Source organism: Scomber japonicus, chromosome 6 (genome assembly GCF_027409825.1).
Source record: "Scomber japonicus isolate fScoJap1 chromosome 6, fScoJap1.pri, whole genome shotgun sequence".
Classification (NCBI taxonomy): domain Eukaryota; kingdom Metazoa; phylum Chordata; class Actinopteri; order Scombriformes; family Scombridae; genus Scomber; species Scomber japonicus.
In genome coordinates, this window is record NC_070583.1 from 11,853,481 (window position 1) to 11,869,140 (window position 15,660).

General features: G+C 40.8%; 1 long non-coding RNA gene across 1 annotated transcript in view; it reads right to left on the minus strand.

Annotated features, from left to right (window-relative positions):
* The window catches only part of LOC128359781 (uncharacterized), a 51,775-nt gene that overhangs the window by 19,839 nt on the left and 16,276 nt on the right, over positions 1 to 15,660 (minus strand). The window lies entirely within an intron of this gene.

Sequence of the window (15,660 nt, forward strand, 5' to 3'; positions counted from 1 at the left end):
TTCTTTTGCAGGGCATTGCAGCAGTGCAGTACAATTAGTTAATTACAGCCCAACCTCAAAAATAGCATGTGTTGGTTTTACAGTGCCAGTGGTGGTTTCAGTTGTAAATCTCTGTGTACTTTTAAAAACTTGCTCTCTCTATCTCTCTGTTTCACACTCATATTCTTACTACAGTGACTTTTGGGGACATTACACTTATCATAACACTTACACTTAACCTAGCATTAACCATTGACCCAAAGCCTTCTCCCAATCGGGGACACAGCTTTTGTCTCCAATTGGACAAGCTGTCTCCATGTAACTGGTTCTAAGTCTGAAATTTATCCCCGAAAGTAACACACACACATATGCACTCGCACACTTGTGTCTGCCTGAATGGTGCCAAGCAGCCTCTCCTGTCACTTCGCAGCTTCTCAAGTGTCTTCCAAACAAACAGATGCCACTCTACCAACGTCACCTCTCTTTGCAGCTTATTCTATAACAGGATACATACATAAATACACACACACGTTACATGCTGAACTATGAAATGGTCTTGTAGTAAACATGATCTGTCAGTCCTTACAGTATACTGCACATACAGTACAGCCATTTGTGCACACTTGTACACACGTGCACACAAAATGCTTGCCTTAACTGCAAGCCTGCTGGAGAAAATGACCTTCACAACTGCTGCTGAGTAACTACTCCACCCCCAACACACACACACATGAACACTCACGTGCACATACGCACACAAACACACACTCTCACTCTCTCTCTCCTCTCCCATTCAACCCCTTTCTCAATCCACTGTGCTCTATGTTGGCATACAACACAACAGGACACTTGTTTTTACAATGTTGGCCTTTTCAGTTGTCCATGTCATGTGTGTCTAAATGCGAGTGAATATGTGTGTGTGTGTGTATATGCTCTGTTACAGGCTACTTTTGGGGAAAATATCAGACTTAGGTCCAGTTAACTGGGGACAGCTTATGGTTATAGTGATGGTTAGGGTAAGTCTCCAGAAAATGAATGCAAGACTGTGTAATGTCCCCAAAACTGACCATGATCTGGTGTGTGTTTGTGTGTGTGTGTGTGTGTGTGTGTGTGTGTGTGTGTGCGTGTGTGTGTGTGTGTGTGTGTGTGTGTGTGTGTGTGTGTGCGTGTGTGTTTGACGTGTGTGTGTGTGTGTGCACGTGCCACTGGTCCAGGCCGGAACAAGTTTCCAATGTTTATGAAAAAGCAACAGAATTCAACTGTAAATGGCAATCGTGCCATCAGAGATTAAGTCTGAAATGTCATGTTATCATATAAATCAAATGATGAGCCTCGAAACCAAATAAATGGAAAGGTAATCTATGCCTATCTTTCATCAAGTCAAAGCCCAACCGATGTAAGCAGCATGTGCTTTGGGAACAATTGTGCACGTTGTACTTGCACATGTTTGATGTGGTTACTTCCAAGGTTTGGTTTTTCAGATGTAATGGGTTGATGGAGCTGTGTTTTTTTATGACTGTCAGTCCCTTTCATAAAGAAAAGCCTTGTGCGCTGAGAGTGTGCATACAATAGCTGAGGCTTCTTTTTTTTTACCTGCTTTCGAATGTGTATTTAAAAGACCATTCATCAACTTTATTAACTCTGCATTCCAATAAATGACAGTTTTCTTATAGCCTGGTTAGTCCTCATGTGCTGCGGCTCTGTTTGTCAGGACAAGCGGGTGAAAGGGATTTGTCTCTAGTGAGATTTTCATTCGCTACTGCTGCTCTTCAATCACATTAAGTATATGCGGAAAGTGTGGAGGTTTTGTTTGGTGTCTTTCATCAAGGATGCTTTTGCTCTATAACTGAAAGGATCCAATTACATTTTTGCCCCCCCCCCCCCTATCAAATCCTCATTTTGCACGGTCCCTAACGCTCAACGCCATAAAGAATTAGAGACTCAGGCTAAGTGGAGGGCCATCATTTACATTTTTTCACGCAAAGCATATTAAGCTGTCTTTCACACTTTCTCTGCTATTTCAGAGGTGCTGATCTCTCCTTTGTAACAGCACCACTTTCCTTCTTACAGATGTCTATCTGTACTATACTATCTGTCACCATACAGCCTCTCTCTTGCTCTCATCAGCGCGCTCTTTCGCATTAATCTCTACTATTTTTCCACTTTACAACCCCCCTCTCCATCCCCCATCCTCCATTCGCACTTCTATTTTCTCATCTTCTTCTATCAAATTATCGGAGATTACATAAATGCAATTACAATTGTCAGAAACTGTTCTGAAGGTAAAACAGTAGCAAGATAAAAAGAAAAAAAATCTACATTATGAATACTTAGAGATATGTATTTGTAGGAGGCAAGCCAAACAAGTATTTCACATATTTATGATAACGAAATTATTGATAACACAGGACAAAACAAATTCCTCTGTCAGCAGATTTTGAAGGAAAGTAATCTAGTTTAGAATATGCTATCACTAATCACCTTCTATTTTATATAATCTGTTATCTGTAACTGATTACTGAATCCTCCCATCCACACCCATCATTTAGTCTCACCTCATATCACACCTCCTTTTCTTATCTTCCTGTGTGTGTGTGCTCTCCTCCCTCATACAGACTGCACTGATCCGTTCAACTGTTTAGTATCTAGAGTCATGCCCTTATTTTTAAAGTAATACAGTTTATCAATACAGTGACACATACATTTGGAAGTATAATCATGCTTATTTAGGCAAATCCATAAACACATGTACATAAAAACCTTAACATTGTGTCAGGTGATTTATGGAGGTGTTTACCGTGAATATAAATCTATAAAAACACATTTATGTTCAATCATCAATTGTTCCTCTGTTGCACTCATGAGTAATTACAGTATATTTTCCGACTGTGTGTGCAAATTTCCAGCTCTGTGTGCACACTCAGGTCAGAAATGACCTCTTTTAGACCCAGTAAGCTCATTTTTGCTAAAATTAGTATTTCAATGTGAGTGTGGAGTACCACTGTCACATGCCCATGTCAACACGGAGCTTTGAAAATAAAGGAGATTTTCCAGAACCCCACCTGACCATAATTTTCACATTATGAAAAGGGTTTCCTCTGTCGGCTCTAGAGATCTAATCACTAGGTGTCTTTACTGCCTGCTCTTTGTGGCTACTTTGGCCCGCTTATGTTTAGCCTGACTGACCTAGCCTGCTGGTTAACATCAGTTTTCCCACTATGACCAACACTACAGTCTACACACCTCACAAAAATCTATCGAAGCTTGATAAGCGCAGTTTCGGGAGCGGGAACACACACCAATTACACCCCTTCCGGCTCCTATATAAACAGACCTAACAGCTTCCCCCTCGTTCACTCTCGCTTTCGAGTTTCCCTCCCCCCCCCCGCCCTCTCTTCTGTTCTTCTCTCCTCTCTCATAGGTTCCTGGGGGTTCGTCACTGCCCGGGCGCAGCGGCGGATCCTTCGTCCGACCTCCCCACACCGCATCAAGAATCACCGTATCAAGAATCGTTCCGCATCAAGAATACACAATTCATTCAAATTCTGTCAATAAATCTGTTAAAACATATCTCGTTGGTGATGTGTTCCTTGCTCGTGAATGGCTGTTTCCACACATGCTTGATGTCAGGAATGAGAAAATAGTCTCCCAAGTATTTAATTATTCCCACAGAGTGTTTTTTTTCTTTGCTGGCATCTCACCGTCTACATTAAAGTCCAGTTACTGAGGTCAACAAAAGTATAAGAAAGCAGTTACCAGTTTCACAGGTGTTTCTCTTTCCCGCTTAAACTTTTTCTTTTAATCTTGAATCAGTTTTATCTTCTGTATGTTCTCCTTGTTTGTCTTTTAGCACCATACATCCTGCAATACTTCCTCACTTCTGTCCCCTCTGTCCACTTTCTCTGGAATGTAAAAAGGCTTCCTTTTAAAAGTCTGGCATAGCATGTAGCAGAACTTCAGCTTGTATGGTGTTAATTACGGTCATTGTAGACAAACAGCACACAGTGGGAATGCATCATCCAGCTATCCAAACTATCAAGCAAGTTAGTTTAACATATTATCCAGGTACCAGCAGATAAACTGGACAGTTAAAACATTTACATTTGTTTAGTCTCCACTACACTACCTGTGTATAACTACAAAAATGAAAAAGGGAAATCTGGGAGACATAGGGGTGAAACTAGGAACAGAGAATGGAGGCAGAGGGGTAGAAACATGCAAGAAAAATGGGAAAATCAATCAATATATACTACGTTTATAAGAACAGGTGAGGTAAACTAAAAAGACATTAAAAATAAGTTTTCGTTGTTTATTTTAAGACACACACCTGTCCCACAAACCAAGTCAGTGCCTGTTGTTGTTTGAAGTCAAATGATCAAATCTTTTTTCATCTACAACGTTCTTTTTTTAAAAAAAACATCTACTACAGCCATGCTAGCATCTACATCATGAGGCTGCAAACCAGTGGCATAATGTTACAATGTTAATCATGTTAACTTTCTTACAGTAGTTTAGCATGGTAACATTCGCTAATAAAAGTTAAATGCAAAGTAAAGCTGAATACATGAAGCAACTTTCTTGGTAATCCATCCAATAATTGTCAGGATATTTCACTCAAAGTCTGAGGAGTCATCCTCAGAGCAACATGGACATTACCAATCCATCCTATAGATGTAGACATATTTCAGCATCAACAAAAGTGGTGGACCCAACACCCAACCATCAGACAGAAAGACAGAAAGAGAGCAAGTCTGCACTCTGTATACGTCACATTCATGTAGGCAGTAGTCTAAAATAATACTATATAGACTTTGACTGATGAGTAGAAAATGAGACAACAATTTTAATGTTAATTTTCAGACACATCATTTGTCTTTTCAGCACTCATTCCTTCCTCTGCTCATTAAGCTGTCTGTTTGTGTCTTGGTTTTTCTGCTAATAAGATTTGAGTGTCTCTGGGTGGCGCTCTTATTTGTCTGCCCGGCTGAGGCAGCTGTAGGCGCTCATGCTAACTACCCATTTCCTCTGCAGGGAACATGAAAATGAATCATCTACTTGTGTGATAGAGGACTTTCCCAGACCTACTTGACAGCTGTAAAAAATAAAAATAAAAATAAAAATAAAACCCCCCCCCAAAAAAACAGCAAATGTAAGAGCTTCATGAATCACTGTTTTACCACATCAGCAGAAGAGCAGCAAAACAAACTGCAGAAGGTGGTGGAGTATTACTTTAAGATAAGTTTACTGCAGCATGCTTTCTGTTCTTCTCTGGCAGGCCAAGGAGTGTATATGCATGCTGTTATGTTAAGTAGCATATGAAGCATCAATCTCAGTTCAGTGGTGGACAGTGTACACAACTGGAATTGGCAGCAATTTAACTAAATCATAAAGCTTAAATTAGGGCACAAAAAAGAAACAAGGGAAATACACTCCACCCTAATGCTGATCTTTACTAAACAATAAAACAATGAGAACACATTTAGACTATTCTAGATACAGTACATAAGTAAATACAAGTAATCTGTGTACCCTTTACACTCACATGAATGGAGGATTTACATGTAGATGTGGTAAAAGCAGTGGAGTAACCTGTAATGAGATATGTTCCATGATGATGTTGCGAGTGATATTTAATGCCAGTGGATTTCTGCTCATGTCCTCTCTTGAGGAAGGTTTCTCTGAGTATTGCTGTTGTTTCGTTGTTGGCAGCTGAGTTGTGGGTGGGTGGGAAAAAATGAATCTGGATACATGGAATAACATACATGAATGAATAACACGTGATACAAGAATGAAAATGTGTAACACTGACTATAATTTAGACACATTTAGACAAGCATAATGTGCAATATGCAAAGGTCATTTGGTCATGCAGTTGGACTGTACTGTATATGTTTTGCTGTGGTTGTGTCTCTCTCCACAGCTACTATCTCACCATCTAACACAAGTCTCTCCCCCCCCCTTATTTTTCTTAAAATCTCACCAGACCCATGGTGTACACGTACACTCGGCTGCAGAGCAGGGTTCAAGTGTTAGTGAAGTGTACATGATGCATGCAGGATGTTGTTCAGTAGAAAAGGTGTCACATGAGCGTTATTACCAACGAACAAGAGCACATGTGACAGCTTGATGATTACACTACATGAAGACTGCATCAACATGTCCCACCACCCCACATTACCACAACTACTGTAATTACTGTCTGACTGTGAATGTGTGAGTGCATGCGTTTAAAGTGCAACACATCACTTCTAGCCTCTCACAAGGCTGTATAATGTTGGTTCATGTTAACACTGAAAGGAAATGAAGCAGCATGCACATATCAACTGAAGCTAAACTTATTGTAAGTCAAAGGTAATTTAACTAAATCATATCAACAAAAAACAGAGTCATTCACAACCCTTTCTCCAGGATAAAAACTGAACAACATGCAATCTTTGAGGAAAAAAATCTCACTGCAGAGGAAAGAAACATCACAGTCTGGTATAAACGGAAACACTGCCTGTTCTGTTAACCTTGCCATAAACCGGCATAAAACTTGTAACCACAGTAACCGTGCAAACCAATAATGGCAACAGCTGTCAGAACACAATCATTATATAATAGTTAAAACTGCATGAAAAACTGATGGTTGAGAAACCAGACTGATGAGTTTTTGTTCACCAAAACTAGACTTGAGCTAAGCTAAATTCAAAATGTGACTAAAAATAATTAGTAAAGTATTTGTGCTTCAACTAGTCTGTGTAGCAGCAGTTTGGTACATTTCTGTGGACTTTTTTCCACTGTGAAAAACACAGCAAACAACCCTGACTAAAGCTAATCAAAAATTAAAATCTCTGCTTTTTTTGTGAAAGAGAAAACACAAACCATTACCTTTCAATTCTCCATGGTGAGAATGTTTAACACTCAAAGTACAACTTTTGGATGGAATACCACTTGAACTTGACACAGATGAGGCTCTAAAGCAAGCTTGGACTTACAAATGCAGCACTAACTGACCATGAAATAGTAGGCAACACTTCCAGATCCACATCCAGCGTTCAGACTTGATGTCATTTTATGCAGAGCTTGCGAGTTCCAACTCAAAACTTTGTCATCATTCCCAAAATCTCTCAACCCCTGTAGAGGGAGTAACTTGTATTTAGCAGAGAATGAAGCAACAGAGAGCACTACTGCATTGCAGCATTTAAGAGTAATAATTTCTACTTTCATCTCTTTAATAAACTGATGGATTTCTAGGGATCTCTGTATCACTCGCCGTCCTGTGACAAGCTGTAGACTGGCACAGAAATATGGCATTAATAATGAGCCGGTGCCAAGTCTCGCTCTGTATGCATGCTGAACCCAAATAATGAACAGTATTCAGACATCTCTCTGGCATGTCTGTCTGTACCTGTGTTTCTTCTTTCCTCTCTGCCCATAATTAACAGTATTTTGCTTGTTTGCTCATCTCATCAGTCTCCTCCTCTGCTCTCTGTGTCTTATCCTCCTCGAGTCTGTTGGCTCCTCTCTCCACGTCTCTCCGGACGATGCTAATACTCTGGCATGATGTCAGGGCACACAGGAAAAACCTGCTAACAGCCTCAAGTGCGTGGACTGCAGTACACTCTTTCGTCTAGCGTTACTTAGGGTTACCGTTTTGCATTTTCTTGTGATGCTGTGTCTTCAAATAAGCTTCACTGGCATGGATGTTAGAGTTAAATTACACTTTTACCAAATATAAACCTCTTCTTAGACTTTCCATCGCTGCTTCTACTGTTATTATATACAAAACGATGCATGAGAGATGCTGGAGTGTGTGTGTGTGTGTGTGTGTGTGTGTGTGTGTGTGTGTGTGTGTGTGTGTAACCATACATGTAGCCCACAGAGCTGGGGGCCTTGCTGAGTCGGCCAAACAAGACACCGTGTGTTTGTCAGGAGACGACAGATGGAGAAGGAGGAGAGGAGAGAGAGAGAGAGAAGAGAGAAGGAGGAGAGGGAGAGAATGTGTGACGGTCAGCACACACACACACACACACACTAAAGTCCAAACCTTAAATAGTGAGATTAGGTGGCTGATAGAATATGAGCTCATTAAAACTCAGCTGTTTTACACACACTGTACTAAGCCTAAAGAGAAATGTGGTCATATGGCCGAGAAGCCTGGAACAAACTGACTCAGTCCTGAATCATCAGTCAGGTCAAAAATGAAGGAAAAACAGAACCGAGCTGCGTCAAAGTGGCAGTCCTGACTGTTTTCATGATGAATGTTATACTGCCAGCATTTTAAGTGTGAAGAGGACACTGAGGCCATCTTTGGAGTTATTTCATAGCTTATTTATGACACATTAAAGCAGGAAAAGCACAGTTGTAATCAATGACATTTATTACTGGGCCTCTTCATTGAACTGAGCCATCACCATGACCTATAAATTAAAGGGTAGCTTCCCTTTGTTTCAAAAGTCTGTCTTAAAACAGTAGTCAGCCATGAGCATTGAAACACTGATCACCCTGATGTGTTTACACTGTAAATGATGGGGGACACAATCTACAGTCCCTCTGTGCAAAAAAAGAAAAGAAAAAAGAAAGCAGTCTGAATGAGTCAAATCAGGTGGACTTCTTCCAAAAGCTTATTTAGATAATGAATGAATGGAAGCACATTTCTAGCCATTTGTTTCTATCCTGCAGCTCCACAGGGGCACACAAACATGGACTATTATACTAAAATACACTTGATTTGATTCATTTGGTCAGCTGAAGTTTTCATTTACGCTTCAAATAAACATTTGCATACATGTTTGCATTAAAGGAAAATTGTGGATTTTGTCCCTGATCACTTACATTGTAAGTGCTTCATGAAGGGGATTCTTTTTATGGTCAGTAGCTTTAGCTACACACGTAACATAAGACACTGCTTCTGCAACTCTCACTATACTCTGTACTTGTTCCTTACAAATAAACTCATAAAAATAATAAAAATAACAATAATAATATGAACAAGACCAATGATTTACAACAAGCAATGTTCAGATGTGCACCTGACTGCTGTTTTAACATTGATTTTTCTTTGTTTTCTTTGTTGTTGTTTTTAATCACTGCTGCTGCTTGGTGTTTCAAGCTTTAATTAACTGCAAATGGCACGATTGAACCCAGCAATCATATTTCTGTGGGAAACAGTGTAGCTAAAGTGCGTTATATGGAATGACTGTGTTATTAATTTAATTTGAGCTCAAGTGCTGTGACTCAGTAATATTGCAGAACTTGAATTGGATGAGTTGGCTCTTGTTTGTATTAAAGCAGCAACTTGGCTCACCGTTTCTTCTCCAACTGAGCATTTATGAGCACTGGAAATGTTTTGACTTGTGTGATATTTGGGGGCAAATATTCGGAGAGATGAGTCAGTGAGCGGTGCCGTGGTGCATGAACAGTGTTTGTCACGGTCATCGCAGAGAGCGGACAGAGACGGATCGTCTGCGCAACTGAACTTTCTCAGAGGCTGTTTGATGACAGAGAGTTCAAATGTTCACCTGCAGCACTGATTGCCATGAGTGATAATCACAGAAGCATACACGCAATGCTGAGCTGCACTGCAATAGGGGTAACACACACGCACACACACACATACACACACACACACACACAGCAAGACAGCAAGACAGCACAGACAGCTATTACGAACTGCTCTCCTGCCCCCAGAGCGTCCAAAGTGGTGTCTGATGGATGATCCATCAGCAGGGCCATTGGTGTCTGGTCTCCAGATAGGCTGTGACACAGACAACCCAGACGGTCAGGACGCCACAGCGCACCATGCCTGGATACAGTCAGTTTCAAGGAGACAGCACAGGATTCAAGATGAAGGATGAGGATGAAGATGCAAATTCCCAATTATTCCCCAAGTGATGACAGTGAGATGACAGGGATCAGAATCAATGTGTGAGCTTTAAAGTAATATGCTAATAAAACTGCCTTATTATGTTACTACAACAATTTAATTGTAAAAGTTTTATTTTTTTGTCTTAACTAAATGGAAAAAAAACAATTCCCACTTGACCTTGAACCCTAAACCTTGTCAAGCAGTCATCCATCTCTTCTTGGAAAATCACTGATTTGACATAAGTGAATCAGAAACAGCTGTGTAGTGAGACGCCAGCCTACACCTGTCCAGTCATATAAAAATCTGAGACTGATGAGTAAAACAGGAGGGAGAGGATGTGTTTCCATCCATTCTTCTATCCATCCGTTTTCTAGACCCTTTAACCTAGGATTATTCAGGGTCTCTGAGACTGGAGCCTGTCCCAGCATGCATCTGGTGAGAGGCAGAATACAGCCCGCGCAGGATGCCAGTCTATCACAGGGCTGAGAGGATGTCTTTTTCAAATGATTAGAAACCGTCAGCACCACATAAATGACTACAGCTTATTGAGAATATGACAAAAAAACATTAATACGCAAAATAAAACAAAGGAAAAACTGAAATGCTTTATTCATAAAGACCAAGAAAAACAAACCTGAACCAATCCTAAAAATAATGTGAGAACAGGAAGCAAGACTGAGCGAGGAAATGAGAGACACACAGCAAACAGTGGAGAGAGTGAGTGGGAACACAAGCGAGAGATGGGAGGCAAGAGTCGGAGGAAAGAAATGAGACGTCAGTGATGCAGGGCAATGATGAATAGCAGATACAGTATATCTGTTCCTTTTGTGTGCACTGATTGCAGTGTCAAATCACTCATAGTCCTTTGTTAATCACCAAGCACACCGGTCTTGACTGGCCTTCTGCTCACCGCTGTCATTTCACCACAAAAATGTCATCAGACAATTATTTTCACACACTCCAGGGCTATTTTACCGCATCATTATTTATCCCTGCTTGGTCATACGTTGGCAAAGTGGCTTGGGCCGATATTTTGTCTCGCTTTCACAAATAAACAAAAATAGTGTGTAAGTCAGGGCTCGCATTTTGTGACCATTTTTTGAGACAGTGCAGATGTTTTTTTAAAACTACTCGCATGTGTGCGACCTGCAAATTTGAAAAGGTTTTTTTTTAATGTTGAAGAACAAGGGAGCGTGTCCGCCAGCGTTTTTTTTCTGCTTGTGTTCCTAAATTTTTCAGTTAGGGGCTACAGTGTTACTAGTAAAAAAAAGTTAGTATTTACCCTGGTTTGCTCATTTTTGTCACTGATGGCTGAAATTGCTGTAAATGGATATCTGACAGGTTGAAATATAAAAATAAATAATAAAAAAAAAAAGTGCCTAGAAATGTTTTGCTGATGTGACAGCAGAAGTAAACTTAATACGTGCATGTGTGCAGAAACGTGCTCACAGAAGTCCACCTCTTGCTTTTAATTACCCCCGCCTAAGTTCTGCTCAGGTCAGGTCGTTTGTGCTTTGAGTTTCTGCCACTCTCTTATCCCTTTGCTACCTTCCTCCTTCCTGTGGGGCTGCGATGTCATGTGTTACATCACAGAGGTAAATCAATTTCCTGCTTTTTCAGTTTGCTTGGTTGACTTGGGATTCGACTGGCAGCTGGTTGACCCTTAGATGCACACAAACACACAGACACGCACACACATCTTGGGAATTGGAAAGAGTAGAAAGAAGTCAATACGTTGCTGAGAAGATAGTCACCACAAGTGCAGATACACATTAAAGGAAAAATCGTGGTGTAGCGCTGCCCATCATTTATTCTGCACCCACCTCTGTGTTACTGTAACACGAAAGGCAATTGTCCAATAATAGCCTAGCAAACCTTAAAGGCACACTTTGGATTTCTTGACATGTTGTTACATTATCAGGGGCTGCAGTAAGAGTGATACTCTGCATCTATAGAGCACCAGAGTAAAAGTCAAAGAAATGGATTATCTGCTTGTGTTTGGCTAACTACAATAGTAACCCAACATTACTGCCAAAGCCCAGGAGCATTTCTTTAGCTGACTATATTGTCAGGAAGCTGACCCTGGATGCTATCAGAGTTTAGAGTACCATTAGCAGCTCTGTCCACTCCATCAAACCCAGTCAAATGTGTTACCCGATATGAACTTTTTCAATCACACAGTCCTTATCTTAAATGCCTTTTGTCTTGTAAGGTTAACACTGAAAATATGTTATATTGTAGACAAGTATTTAAGCTACAGTAAGCAGCCAAACAGTTATATTAGAACAAAATAACAGAATAATCTTAAGATTAAGATTTGCTACAGGACAAAGTCCATTGGAGCAGCATTTTCAACAAACTCATGACGTTAACGCTAATTAGCAAGCTAGCTACAGCTGATAAATCAGTTAAACTGTTGCTATTGCAATCAGCATAGAGATGAGAAGCTGTTTTTGTCTACTTCTGCTATAAATAAAGAGTGTTTCAGAAATTAATAAAAAAATGCTGAGTGATAAATCTACTGTCATTGTGTGAGAACAGGAAGCTTGACATAGAGCATATTTTTTCTTCTATCAATCATTTTGCATAAACAGCTGTCACTTTCGCAACATGGCACATATCTCACTTTAGATTTCCATCTTCTGTAGCATGTAATTAGATTTTGTAGTGACCGGGGGTAAATTGCCATGATCTATCAACACGAGCCATTACCATTTTAGCTGTTAGCAACAATGTGCAGGCCAAACACGCAAGTACAAGCTGAGGCTGTATCTGCAGGTTGCTCATATGGAGATGAATTATTCCTTTCAAAGAAAATTGGGTTTGAGCTGTGCTCTGCCGGAGCGAGACCTCGTTCCCTGCCTCTGATGTATGTACAAAATGGACACACTGAGAAAGAAAGTGCGTGTGTGTGTGTTTATGTGTGTATGGATATAAAAAACAACAACAAAAACAAGGCTTAACAGGAGACAAATGTAGCTTTAATATAGATTTTTTCCCCCTTAAGTCCACTTCTGACAGTGAATAAGAGCCAGGCGAGGCTCCGAGACAGAGACACAGACCAAAAGACAGATGGAGGGTTAAAGAAAAATAGAGGATGGTTTGATAGAAATCCGCGAAATGGTTTCTGAATCTAAGGATGGACGAGAACATCACTGACCAAGCGCTTCACCATCTGTCAACATCTTTCACATGGATGTTTGAGAGTGACCTATCAGGGTCACAGAGAAGGTAATGGTTGTGTGTGCCTGTCTGTCTCACAAACACACTGTTAAATCCACAGAGGTCAAACTTTAGCAGAAAAAGAAAAGAAAGGATTTTCTTTGGTAACCCCCCGTTCTTCCCTTTTTGGCCTCTTTTCTCTGCCCTCTTTCTCTGCCTCTTGGCTCATTTTTCCCAAGAGAGAGAACATCTCCTTTTCTATTCCTCCATAACAACCCCCCACCCCAGCCCTTTTTATTATTTTTTTCTCTCCCATCTTGACTCTCTCCTCTCTTTTCAGATGATAAGAGCATCTCTGCTGTGTGGGGTCGACAGGGAGGGTAGCAGCACCAAAGAGGAAGGTCTGACTTTTCCCTCCTCTCTGCTTGTCCAATCTAAGCACAGGATCTGTCTCCCTTGGTCTATTATTGTCTCCTGTTGCTTTCTTCTATCACCCTGCATCCCTCTTTATCTCCTCCGGACCATACACAACCTCTCATCATCCCTTTCGCTCATGTCTTTCTCATTTTCTTCACTGTCTACAGCATATCCCTCCATCCTTTTGGATGCTAAGGCGACGGGCTGTTATTTGCCGCCAGCTTATGTTGAGTGTTTTTCAACGAAACAGTAAGAGCGGCAATCACTGAGGTTAACTTACTTGGTTTCCAACGGCAACACTGCCAGGCCTAGTTAGTTTTGGCAAAGACTACCTGAGACACATGAAAAGATTGAGGAGGAGAAGAGAAGCACGCATCACAAACCATCAAAACAATTTGTATCAAATAATGATAACAGTGTAAAGAAAGTAGCTGGTTATTACCGTAATATCTTATGTTACTATGTCAACTGTGATAAAATTACAACTCTCAAGAAGGCACCCTTTAAATGTCAGATAGTATTTGAAACATCTCAAATAAATAATTTCCCAATTTGTCTTCATCATAATTCGTCATCACCCTCTTGGTTAGCTTGAAAAATAGCAGAAAAGTTCACTTTCTCTTGCTAGAAGGTTTCTCATGACATGATTTTATCCGGGTTCCCTGTTTTTCTGTATTTTTTAAGCATGGAGTCACTTATCTTTGATGTAATATGCGCTCTTACTTTTTGAGAAGTTTAGTATAAATAATATATTGAGCATCATAGGCTTTCTGTGAGCAGTATAACAAACAAATCAATAATAGGTGAAACAATAACCTGACGTTTAACCCCTTTGCTGTGATGAATAATGAAGGTTTGAATATTATGGTCAGTGCTGACATGTTGCATATGAGAATCACCCTGAATCACTCTGTGTATCTTTATCTTCAGAGAGAGTCAGTGAGGGAGGAAGATATGAAGAAACCTACAGAACAAGGACAGGTACATCCTCTGATCCTCCTCACCTCCTACGTCTCCTGTGGTTATGGACGTGCACGTGGGCTGGTGTGTGCTCCACTATGCATGTGTGTGTGCAGAGGCAAACATGTGCGTGCTGTTTACATGTTCTCTAAGGCCTGTCTGTCAGGGAGCGCTCTGCCTCTAAATAGGTGTAGCCCCATACTGCCCACTGGACTCTGGGTTGGTTTTGTGTTAAGGTAGCTTCCCGAAGGTTTACCTATTTTGAGTAAGCTGATAACTGACAAAAAATAGTCCAGGCCTATACACCTGTTTTACCTTATGAACTTGGACTCTGAAGAGAGTGAGGCATCTCCATTATTGACAGTTTGTGGGGGACTTTGAACCTGTCTCTGCTGCGTCCTAGTTCCAGGCCTCTGTGGCAGCTCTGGTTCATCACTATCCACAGGCAATCTCACTAGATAGCCAATGGGTAAAAGATGATTACAGTGCACTGTTTTCACAACTCCAGTTCTCCTCTCTGGTTTCACTTGGTATACTGGGAGTTTTTACATCTTTCCAACAACAATGTATGTCACTGACTGCCATTTATCCCTCAGCTTGTGCTTTCCAGTGACACCAAAAAGACTTGCTCTTTTACCAGCCTGTCATGTGCTTTTTTGTTTCTCTTGTCAGTGGCTTCTGTAGCGAGTTGGTAGGCTTTGTGAAGACCTGTTTTCAGTTTGGTTACATACTGCTGGTACGTCACACCCTTCCCACTCTGATCAGACACTCCAAAACAGATGTCTACAGGCTTCTCTACTGAACATTAGCAGAGAAGGTGAGTAACCAGTTCCCTCGTTTCAGGTGCAATTATAGGCGTGCACTGACTAATGTTCTGACCCCATTTCTGCTTTTGATTTGGATCTTCCAAGTTCCAAGCATGGAAAGGAGGATGCTGTTAAACCTTTCAGTTTGTGGATCCCCTTGAGGATGGTAAGGTGATGTTCTGGACTTATGGATCCCCAACATTCTCAGGAGGTCTTGGATCAGTCTTCTTTCAAAATCCTGTGTATATTCCATAGTGCATAAAGTACCTATCGCACAGAATCTTGGCTACAGTGGGAGCTTTTTGATCTTTTGACGGAAAAGGCTGGGCATATCTGGTAAAATGATCAGTTACAACAAGGATATTGGCAGTACTTGGGAATCTGGTTAAAGGGACAACAAATCAATACACACCAGATCGAGTGGGCCTTTACTGGTTATCTGGTTTAAAGGTGCAGCTCTCTGAGGAGGTGTCTTTCGTGTGACAC